Source organism: Ctenocephalides felis, unplaced genomic scaffold (assembly GCF_003426905.1).
Source record: "Ctenocephalides felis isolate EL2017-DRISC unplaced genomic scaffold, ASM342690v1 CF-g0.4_SCAFFOLD_01886, whole genome shotgun sequence".
NCBI lineage: Eukaryota > Metazoa > Arthropoda > Insecta > Siphonaptera > Pulicidae > Ctenocephalides > Ctenocephalides felis.
The window spans coordinates 141,492,751-141,505,276 of record NW_020538040.1 but is presented as its reverse complement, the minus strand read 5'-3'; the positions used below and the strand labels follow the sequence as shown (position 1 = coordinate 141,505,276).

General features: G+C 27.0%; 1 protein-coding gene across 3 annotated transcripts in view; it reads left to right on the top strand.

Annotated features, from left to right (window-relative positions):
* Nucleotides 1–12,526, top strand: part of LOC113377989 (leucine-rich repeat-containing protein 24-like) — a 573,615-nt gene that overhangs the window by 180,682 nt on the left and 380,407 nt on the right. For 2 of the 3 annotated variants that reach the window (XM_026618474.1, XM_026618473.1), the window contains exon 3: nucleotides 2,082–2,085. The exons of the other annotated variant lie outside the window; for it this stretch is intronic. The gene's annotated coding sequence lies outside the window, so the exon portion shown is untranslated. The remainder of the gene's footprint in view (nucleotides 1–2,081; nucleotides 2,086–12,526) is intronic. 3 annotated transcript variants of the gene reach the window in all.

Genomic DNA, 12,526 nt, shown 5'->3' with positions numbered 1-12,526 from the left:
TTACTATTTACAATTATTTTACAATTAATAATAGATTAATTATAATTAATTAATAATAGATTAGATAATAGAATAGTTACGCCCGAATATTAAACTCAAATTAAACATATATATCAACATCAAATTCAAGACTATTCAAATATATATATATATATATATACATATATACAATGAGGGTGGTCCTTAATATGGACATTTTCTAGTTTCATTGCTCCGAAGGGCCCATAAAAAAACATTCTCTGAAAGTTTTAGCTCTTAATATTAACTTTTAGATAGTGCGCAATTAAATCAAACTTTGTATGGAAATAACATGGAAAAAATTTGAAAATTAAAAAAAAATCTTAAGTATAACTTAGCGATAAATGAGTTAAAAGTGAAAATTTGTGCCATTTTTTATTGAAAATTTGACGCTCTGCAAAATTTTTGAAATTTTTTCCATTCTATTTCCATACAAAATTTTGATTGAATTGCGCTCTATCTAAAAGACAATATTAAGAGCTAAAACTTTCAGAGAATTGTTTTTTATTGAGTTCACAAAATATTAATATTATAAATATGAAAACAGTATTGTATTATTATTTTAGCATTCATGTCTTGCATACACGGAGTAAAAGTTTGAAGCCAATTACCTTCGACAGGTTATAATTTTTTTTTCTTGACTCTGTAATGCTTAATTAAAATTTCATCAAACACCTATTTATTGCATTGAAATTGATCCAAATCACTAGTACTGGCTTAAGTCAATTGATTTCAATTGATATAATTAGGAATAAATATTTTCCAATAAACTTTTCGAGAAGCACGCCAATGACGCATTTCTTCTGACACAATCGTAATTATGGATTTCTTCGTGTTATAATGTCGCGGAAACGTTAATAAAACTAGCCAATTTTTAAATAGGGATAATGTGTCATTTTGTTTGTATTTCTCCTATACATATATATATATATATATATATACATATATATATATATATATATATATATATATATATATATCATACCTATTCATGAATCAAGTCTGGAATGGTTTCGTGTAAACTATATTATGTAAATCAAGATTTACAGTTTAGATTTTAGTATTATTTATTACATCCGCTCCGAGTTATTAGAAACTATTAAATATATTTACTAGCTAATACACACACATGCACACACACACATATATATATATATATATATATATATATATATATATATATATATATATATATATATATATAAATATATATATATGTATATATATATATATATATATATATATAATTTATTCAATTGTTCAAAAGTTACAATTTTAGTACTTTTACAATTTTACACTTTTTTATTACACTAAAACTAACTTACTTACTATATATACTACACTAAAACTAACAATTTTCTTACGTTATTTTGTACGTACTTACTATTTATGAATTAATTAATTCATATATAAAAATTAAATTAAATATTTAAATCTATAATAACTTGGCAAGACATTTTGACAAGAGGCTGCTATTGCTTTCTAATTGAAACGGAAACTATTGGAATAGTTTGAAGTTTAATATTTTGGAGTTATAATTTAGATTTATATTGGCGGAAAAATTACTACTATCTATTATTGGATGGAAAAATCAATATAATTTACTTTGGCAAAGCGATAAAACTCTTATTATAGATATAATTAACGATTCATAACATGATGTGCCGTTTCGAAACATGATTGATTTGAATGATTCTAATCAGAAAAAAACCTAATTCTAATCAAGTCTATATATGGACAAAGAGACCCATAGAAGTATTTATTTAGTAAATGTTATCAAAATTTTAATTTTATGATAAATTAATATATATTATTATGAATTTGTGTTCATACGAATTGTTTCGAATCGAGTCAAATCTAGTTCAAATCAAGTTGTCGAAAGCTTGATTCGAATCACTTGATTCGACTTGACACATCACATCACTAGTATATTATAAAATAAATGTGCATGTATTTCTTTTTATTTAATATTTTATCTATTGCTACATAATTGCTTGTCTAATTTTAAAGCTATTAACATTTATAAAGAGTTATGTTATTTACATGTATTTTTTTCTTTTCAGGAAGGTAAGAAATCCGCAAGAAAATTACATTAAGATGATAATAATCAGTTAAGACAAGTCTCGTCTTATGCTTGATATTGATACCAATAAATGAGACATCATTGGCTGCATTTAACTAATAAATTATTGGAAATTATCGAGTAGGTACGTGAAAATTCATATTTATTAGATATTATGGCAAATATGAAATCTCTAAAAGTAAGAAGTTCAGGCAGCTTCATTATAATGTGATTAGTCAATAGTACTTAATAATACAAAAAAATGGATTTGAAACATATTAATATTGCAGTTTAATATTTTATTTTACATTGTTGAACTGAATATGTTTTTTTTTACTATTTTTCAAAAAAAATTCAACTGGTCAGATCCAATGTCTTATTTTTAATTTATAAGGATTTTACAAATTAATAGGCTAGATTATTCAACCAATGCAAAGTACAAATTTTATGGACATATTTGAGACAAAATCAAACTGCATATAACCTTGATCTCGTATTTTGTCAAAAATATTCATCAGCGGAGTTGGAATAACTATTAATTTAATTTCTCTTGTAAATAGCTTTTTTCGTTTACTTTTTCATGTAATATTTTCTTAATATTTACATCTTTGCCAGTATAAAGGTTTAGTTGTTCCTTTTTACCCCACCCATATGTATGCGAGGTTATATAAAAAACCTGTTGATTCTAATATATCTGTATAAATATATATATATATATATATATATATATATATAATGTGTATAGAGTGAAATTCATATTTTCATTTCCCTGTCGGAGCAAAAAATAAAATGAAATTATGAAACGCGTTTGATACGACTTTATCGATATAATTTCTGTCGCAGTTCCCGGAGCTTAGTATTATTTATGAATGTGCCTGAGAGAGAACAAATACTCCCACATGGAATTATATCACATGCCAATAACATACAATAATTCTTAGAATTGCACTTTTGAACTCTACAATATTGAACTATACCAGGAAAGCGTTGATACACCGCCGCACATATAATCTATACTTGTTATTTGTTAATAATCACACACCTATATTTCTCAACATTTTCAATGGAATGCTTCATTATTTTTCTAGAAAAATACGTTTTTTATCTTTAATCGATGTCTGTTATCGGTGGAATGCATTTCTTTGTTTACTCGCAGGCGCGACAAGTTGAGTTTTTTATGAGTGCATTTTTGTTCGATATTTTTAACAGTCTTATCAGTTTTTAAACCCAATGTGGTATTTGTTAGAACGTACTTGTACTCACCCAATCGAAACGAGACATTCTCAAAAAAAAAAATCATTAAAATATATAACATGCTCGAAGGGTCAAAAGTAAAAAATATAAAAAAGGAAATGAGAAATAAAACATGAATATGAAAGAAAATGAAAATTTAATTTAGATAACTGTTAAAAAGTTTTTTTATTGTTTATTTGTTGACTTTGTTTACACGTACTTTAGTCATATACATTTTATGAGAAATCTTTACAATTTTATTTTATTTGAATGTATATAATTATATAGCGCATTATATATTCTTTTTGTCAATAATGTTATAAAATTGGTTGGGAGGGAGATTTTTTGCCTTACTATCTGCCTTGATAGTTATTGTCTACTCTTTTCCCATTTTTTTCACTTCATAATGGCGTGCTTAGCATCCGCCCTAGTCACTCCACCCAAGTTTAAAAGTTATAAAGAAGAACTACGTTTGTTAAAAATTGAGGATTTTAATGTTTTTTTTATAAGCAATGCAGGTCTCGCCTGTACGTAAATGGTTAGACCAATGGGATTTCAATCGCATCGCCGGGTTCGCAGGTTTATTACCCGCTTTGAGCAGCCTAATGTCAAGCAGTAGTGACATCGGTTAATAAATACATAATCGTCATAAATAATCGTCACTAGTACAGAATTTGTAGGAATAAAAATTGATCACATATTAATGGGAAAACTTTTTGGATTGCCATTTATAAAAATCCGACGCAGTTAGTATTTCATCACGAAAGCTTATAGAACTTTCATGTTCTGGTTCAATAATAACAATAATAAAAAATGGAATTATCAATAATAAATAAATTTAATAATAATGATTGCATTATTAGTATTATATTTTTGAGTTATGTTAGGGGAATAATTTAGTTTTTGAAAATTATTAATATGTTGATTCATTCTTCAGGTGAACTTTCGCTAATACAATAATTATTTCAATCAATGTAATCGCTTCATAAAGATTCAAACTAAGTTTTCTGAAGATATGCTTAATTTTGAACACAACTTTGATCATATAGATTAGGAATAATTGAGAGTTTACAGAATTTGCAGAATTTTGTTTTATTGATTTGAATTTTTATGGTGTTAATAAACGTATATATTTTTATGTGGACCCACTCGTAAGTAAGTGATTAAAACCACTGCACTTGAAATAGAGATCACGGGTTCGATCCAGCTTCGAGCAACCTGATATCGAGCAGTAGTGACGTCAGTTTTTACTTGCAAATATAGACAGCAATATGTTTCCAAGTGAAAATAGTCCTGGTACGGCATTGGTGCATCAATAAATATTCACTCTATTACATAAATTGTGATAATGAAATTCATCACACAGGGATGGGACAACTGTTTGGGTTGCCATCTGTAAAACCGATAAAACCGATCAGCTGTATTATAGGAGTATGCTGCCGGTGTCATATTTTCAAACTATAGAACGTGTTCCTTAAAATACATAATTTATACATTTATATCTATAATGATTTTCTGTAAATTTGATAAGCTTCATTAATACACTAGAATATGTTTTAGAACCGGCAGTAACTGAAAATACATTTCCGACGATCGCGATCTCTAGAATTGCCCGAGGTCTTTCGGCACAGTTTATAGTCAGCCAGTGCCAGTTTAAGCCAATATTTTTTTCAATAACATAAAACTAAATCTGTTTATTTGATAATACAATCGTGTTATTTAATTATAAAACCGTTTTTATTGCTATTTCAAAAGCCATTACTTAAATTAACATACTCCATTATTATTTTGATATGAATCGTATATTGCGGTGAATTTATGCGATTCGTTTATAATGCGCTAAAATTCTTGAAGATTTTCAGATAAAATTTTAATGCTCGTAACTCAAGTTGAATAAAAACTGTTTTAAAGCTATACTTATTATTCTTAATAATACTTAAATTCTTTGTTAAGAAAAAATATATTTTGGGAGCCTTTTGTTGAATAATTCAACACATAAATTGGACAAATCAAGTTTTTGTTTGTTTGAAAAATTTATGTATCCATAATATGATACATAAGATGTGAGGGTCAGTATTCATGTTTTTATATATCTATCTCACAATTCATCAAATATAATTATTTGAAGTATTCTTAATGATAAAAATTGAATAAATTAAATATCACAAAAAAAACATTTTACAATGAAATTTATATTATAATGAAATTTGCAAATCAAGTATCAAACGAAATCATATTATAAATTATATAAACAAAATGTATTTTCCTGCTTTTATCTTTCAAATGGGAATAAAATTTGAATTTAAATAACTGATTAAATATTAAATGAAAAGGTTGAATATAGCATATAAATTAAATTGATTTGAAAAACAACAAAAGAGTATAGTAATAATTAAATGTGGTAATAATTAAAGGACTTATGAATAGCATTTGCTATATTGTTAGTTACACATTCATGTAAAAATTGTCTCTATTAGAAATAGACCAATTCTGATGTTTATAACCTAATTAATTTAGATAAACTAAAGTTATTTTTCCCGGACGAGAAATCTACCTATTTTTTCCTCGTTTCCCAAAGAGAAATTTGTTTTTGCCCAAAAAATCGATTTTCTTAATTTACATGCGATGTTCCAAGTCATTCTGAATCTTTTGAAATCAAAGTTGGAAAACATGTGTTTATTCAAAATCGGCTGCATCGTTTTCAAAATATTAAAAGCCTTTCGATGAAACTTGATAAGGATTTGCATTAAAAAAAATTTGAGGTGATTGGCAGAGCCATTTTTTAATAATTAATGTATAAAATATAATTATGTCGCCATCTAACGGTGTGCTTTTACAAATAACCAAGATCTGGTAGGGGGCTTTTGGCCCGCCATTTTGAGCTTTTAATTTTATTCTTTATTATTTATGTAAAATATAGTTGTTAATAATACATGGCTCAGACAACATCGACGTTTAATTTGAGTTTATTATACAATTAGCTTTTAAGTGCAAAACTTCTCATCCACATAGTACTTGAAGGTATTCGAAAGTTGGAAGTATACATGTTGTAATTGATTTTTAAGTTTTTATATTTTTTATATTATTGCACGTTTAGTTATTTAAATAATAGGACTTATAAGTCAATTTTCTACCTTAGGCCTAGAATTTGAATTATTTTTTATGAGTAGGACATCAACGAGAAAATTCTAGCTTAAGTGTTGGCATTTATTTGATCATTTTATATCTTGCACTTTGCTTTACGTAATTGATTAATTGAAATTCATGAGTTTAATCAAATTTTTTACAAAAGTTGTATGAAAATATGCGGAAATAGATCTCATATAGATAAAATTCGGCACTGTATTATTGAATTCTGCGACGATATTTGTAGCAAACCGGCGCGAAATATACCAATATGGTCAAAGTTTTTACGATCGCACTGGCTTATCGACACTTTGTACTTCGGTTAAAGGATAAAACTTATTTTAGAAGTTTTCAGTGCAATTTTTGAAATACATCTGATTCTTTGCGATACCGCAATCAAAACATAATTTCTTGTTTCAAGTACTAGGTTTAGACATATCTATTAGCATTGACATCAATGTTAATTCTTCGACTGCCGAGCTCTTTATATTTTTTACACTTTCAATTATTTTTTACTTAAGCCTTAAGTTTATGAAATCGACTCTCAACTCTGTTGCAAATTTTCCTTAGGAAACGAGATACTCAAGCATAGTATAAAAAGTGAACATTCTAATAGCGTTGGAAAAAAGTTTAAAAAAAAAAACCCTGATAACCTATTTTAAGTTTACTAATAAGTAAAGATCCGCTTTATATTCTTTCTTTTTTGCATTATAATGATTGTGAGGAACTGCATCAATTTTAGATTCTTAGATTTATTTATTTTTATTTTATGAAAAATTATTATTAAATATTCTGTAGACAGATGAATCTGGATGAATCCAATAAAAATCGATAAATAAAATCTAAATTCTAACTCATACTAAAGTTTCCGTACAAGCACTTATTTATATGCCCATACTCTTTGGCAAATGGTTTATCGTCTTGCTCTTATTTCTATAATTGTTACAAATTTCTTTCAAGCAATGAGTTTATGTATAATTGTATATATTTGTGGCATTTAATACTTTAATGTCCAACAAACAGTTCACTCTGGAGAATTTAAAATAATTGTTTTATTCATTCATTTTGTATTTTTTGAGCAAATATCTATTACAGCTTATGGATCATCTTTATGAGTCTTTTCAAATAATCGTTGATTGTGATTGCATTCTAAAGTAATTTATATTATATATTTTGCTATAAGAGTTGTATAAATTATGATGTGAAAAAGACATCCCGATGAGTTTCTTGAAATAGTCATTGTTCGTGATTGCACATAAAAATAGTTTACTCTATTTTTTGTAATAAGAATCATAAAGTATAAAACATTGCATTTATCAATTAATTTATTAAAATCAAATGTACAGATAAGTAATATAGATATTTTGCTGGGAATTTTAAAACTGCTTCAAATTACATATTTATCACTTGGACATAATGCAGAACTTAGCTGATCTATTTAAGATTTTTAGGGCAAAACAGCGATTAAAATTTGAGGGTTCTCTAAGCTGTTGTGATGATTTCACTTATAAGTTATAGTTATGTCGCTTTTTCAAAAGGCAACCCAATGGTTGCCATATCTATATCTCATGAATTTATTGTTACAATTTATGTAATACTGCAAATTTTTATTGATGCAGCAATGCCGAGTAAAGGCTATTTTCACTTATTATAAACATATTGCTGTAAGTATTTCAAGTGAAAACCGATGTCACTACTGTTAGGTATCGGGTTGTCCGAGGCAGGTCTCGAATCTGAAACTTTTGGTTGAAATTCCATAGCTCTAAAAGGATTTCTAAATGAATCTACAGGGAAGCCTACTTTGCTAAACTATAAAAATAGTTAGTCTTAGTTAATATCTGGTATGCCATCTGAAATTTTTTTTGCTATTGACTAACATGTTTGTAACTACTGCATGGACAAAAAGGCAGCCATTTGAATAAAATTATTTTTCATTATAAACTGGAAGGATTGTACTTTCATATAAAAGAAGAAATTTGAGAAAATAATATTCCTTTTTTTTTTGGTTTATTGCTTATAGCAAACTATACACACATTACAAAATAATATTCAGTAATTTATTTTATAGCATTTTCAAAAAAGGGATTTGGCGGACCCTATAGAAAGATTTTCCAGCAATTATCCAGTTATATTTGTGCATTGAGTCAGTTTTGTACTGTAGTTGGTTTTCTGTTAAATCTTTGCCACATTTTCTATCACTTTCCTTTTATGAATAGCTCTTGTAATGAATATATTTGCAATTAGTAATTGTTTAGAATATTTTTCCTATTATGACGTGTTGTTAACAAAACTATATAAATATAAACCATTTTCTGTCACGAGTTATTGATTTCATGCATATTTGCATAACATGAACACTCAATTGAATAGTCAGAGTAAAGATTAAAGCTTGAAACAATGTATAATTATATGATGTTAGTCGATACGAATTTTTCCTTTGTTTATAGCTGCTACATTTCTGGGTCACCATTTTCTTATTTTTGAACAAAGTAAATATTATGCATATTATTTGTTTAGGGAACTATATTTATCGGTTTAAGACGGCGTGTTCGTCGCAATAACATTACAATGTATAAGCTGTAAGATTATATTGTGTTATTAATATTATATATATGCTTTGTGTTATATCGAGATTATATCGCCTAAAGATCCGTACCGGATATTGCGTGTTTTGAGCGCGGCATTTTCAAATGATTAGTTTTGGTTTCCTGTCAATATACGCCGATGCGCATTAAAGCATAATTTTCATTTTATAACTGGCGTCGTTTCCAATTGCCAGATGGCCTTCGAAAACAAATATGAATATTGTTTAGGCTACGGTTTTTTGTTATTATATATTACTGTGCAGTTTTGGGATACCATTTCGATGATGGAACAAGAATATTTGTGTATGTTTTTGATTAAATCATACACAGTAGAAACTCGATTAACCGGACTAATTGTTGTCGATGAGCATTCGGATAATCGAAACTCCGGATAATCGAATGTATGAAGCATAATATTGTGTATTTATTATAAATAGCAAATACATACATCAACGAAATAGATATCAACGAAAATCAGTGTTTATTAAGAAATTAACACTTCCTTATGTATATAAATAGTATTTATAGTATGTATAGTATAGTATTCGAATTTTAGGTATGTACATACATAGAAATTAATCGCGGTTGGTAGTCCAGATAATCACAAATCTGTATAATTGAAGTTCGGATAAACGAGGTTCTACACTATGTATATTTGTCCATCGTGTAAAAAATATAAAAAATATTACAATTTAAGTTTGGTGGGAAAAGTTTAGGTGCAATGACATTTTACCTTATGACGAGTTGCATGAACTTTCTGATATTATGTGTAAACAATCGCTTTAATTAATAAGAACTGCAATTTAGCAACTTTATTGACATCTTATTTTTCAAACAAACCAAGGGGCCAATTCTCCGATAAAATAGAAATATACATAGCGTTATGGCAACGTTATGTTACGACCCAATCTACATATAAATTGGTAGTAAAAACTGTCAAAAATTTATGCATTTGCTGTGTAATCAGGCATAGTGTTATAATAGGTGCATCTTTCTAATATGGTTTGGTAACACATACGTGAAATTAGATTTTATGAGTAAAACTCCTGATCAAATATATGGCATTTTGACAGTTTTTACTATCAATATATATGAAGATAGGACCGTAACATAGCGTTGCCGTAACATTTCTATTTTATCGGAGATTTTGGCTGAAATTCAGTGAATTTTTATAATTCAATCACTTTTCGTAAGCCTATATTAATTTACGATGCTCGTTAAGACCATGATCTCTATCTTTCACTAAGCAAAGTTTCACTTAAATCGTCAATACATTTTTTAACAACTGAGCCCTAAACCGATCTCTACCAAAAACTAATCGGCCCAATTATTAACTGATATCTTTCAAACAGTTTCAATTTTTTTAAAATCTGTTCAAGATTTTTATCGAAAACATTGACGAAAAATGTTGTACACTTCTGCCAATTCTGAAGAAACGGATCTGCCGATCATCAGTGATAACTAATCAACATTAGTTCTTATCGAATGTCATTAGATTTAAAAATTTCGATAACGCTTTTAAGTAAATATGAGAAAAATTTTGGCTTACATATACACATACTGTTTTGAAACTTGATATCAAACGACACAGAAAGACTGAAACGTCGTGATACAATTAGCTAAACGGATTTTTTTGGCGAAAATTTAAATTTTGGCGAGTTAACAAATTTGAATCACTATTGATTAATTACTTATGACCGCGTGCAATTTCAGTTTTTAATATTTTTACATTTCGCTGAAAAAAATTAATCAATTCATTCATTTTTAATTTTTTTAATTTTCAATATAGTAATTACTAGAATTGTGAAGATAGTGTCGAAGATAATTTTTGCCATCTAAGCTGTTTTGTTTATAAAGCGAAAAATCTTCTTAAATGGCATCATTCATAAAATCAAATCATAAAATAATGTTTCTATCAATGATAATTAATTTTTGAAGAACACCATCTCAAACCAATTTATTTTATTAAATTTTATCAGAATGTCAATGTAGAAACTAATGTTTATTTAGTAAAAGGTAAATGTGTAATAAGCCTGTAGGTTAGAAAGTTTAGGAAACGTTTTTATAGAGAAATATGTTAAGTTTTGTACATGCTCTTAATTTATCCACTTAACGGTTTATTAATACGATTTTATCAATTTAAAGAACTTCTCACAATGAATATAAAATTAAAAAAAATCTAAATTTGTTCAGACAATGGTTAATTAAATAGAAGCAATAAATGTCTTTTAGAACTTAAATTATACAAGTAAAAATATATTGCGTGGCGATGTGAAAACTCAAAAGCATTAATATGCTATTTTTAGAGGTCGAGGACACGCATAATTTTGCTGGTTTTTATTTTTAATATTCATTATATATAGCTGAAAAACATCAAACATATTTGATAGTTAGCAATTGGTGTTTATATATAATTTTTTTTTACTGTACTGATGTTAATCTGTCTGTATATAGAGTAAATTAATAACAAAACGTATCATATAGGAGGTGTTATCGATTTTCTATTATAGGGCAAATTTATATATATATATATATATATATATATATATATATATTTGACCCTACCGGCTGTTTCATCCTTTGTTGTCGATTTCTCTAATGAATTGTATTACTGACACCTCATGTTATATTGGTAAGAATCTGTCTATAATTTATAAGTTGAATTGGAAAAAAGTAATTGAAATAATGTGATTCATTAAAAACACAATCAAAGATATCGTTGACAAATTGATGATTGCCGATTCGATCATTAAAATGAATTTACAAGCTTTATATCCAACTAAATCATTTGCTAGAACGAGCTTTCGTATTCCATCCAACTTTTATCGTACACTCAATATCTTGTCTTTTTGCTTTGATTTATTTCCACTGAATTGTAATAAAACGCAAATGAAGTATATGTTTTTATATTTTCTCATAAATCAATAGTCGTTAAAATTTCAGATATATTTTTGTTTTGTACAATATTATAGAGTATGGTATTGAAATACAGAACAACGTTCTGTTTACTTTATACATAATTAATGTAATAATTAAATTAAATAAGTATATTTGTGATAATAAATATGATGTTATGCATACAATAATTTATAAAAACACAAGACAATTAGGCAAGTCTAAAATATAGAAACAAATAATATTTTTATGAGAATATTTGGCAATATTAGTGGATTTTTTCTTTTTTATTTGAACAGGGATCAGAACTTAAAAGTAATATAATCTACTTTGATGATTAGACCTAACTACGTGACTTTTCAGAAGGCAACCCAATGGTTGGCCTATATCTATTTCATGAATTTATTATTACAATTTCAATATTATTAATAATGAATATTAGGGTAATGCTGAAGAATTTTTAATGAATAGTACCCCTGATTCAAAGTCTGAATCTCTAACCACTAATTCACGAGCTCTTTAATATAACATAAAATCACATTTCTAGAATACTTGTACATGTCTGTTTCTTCTTGGGTTTTCATATATTTTATAAGGTTAATTTAAA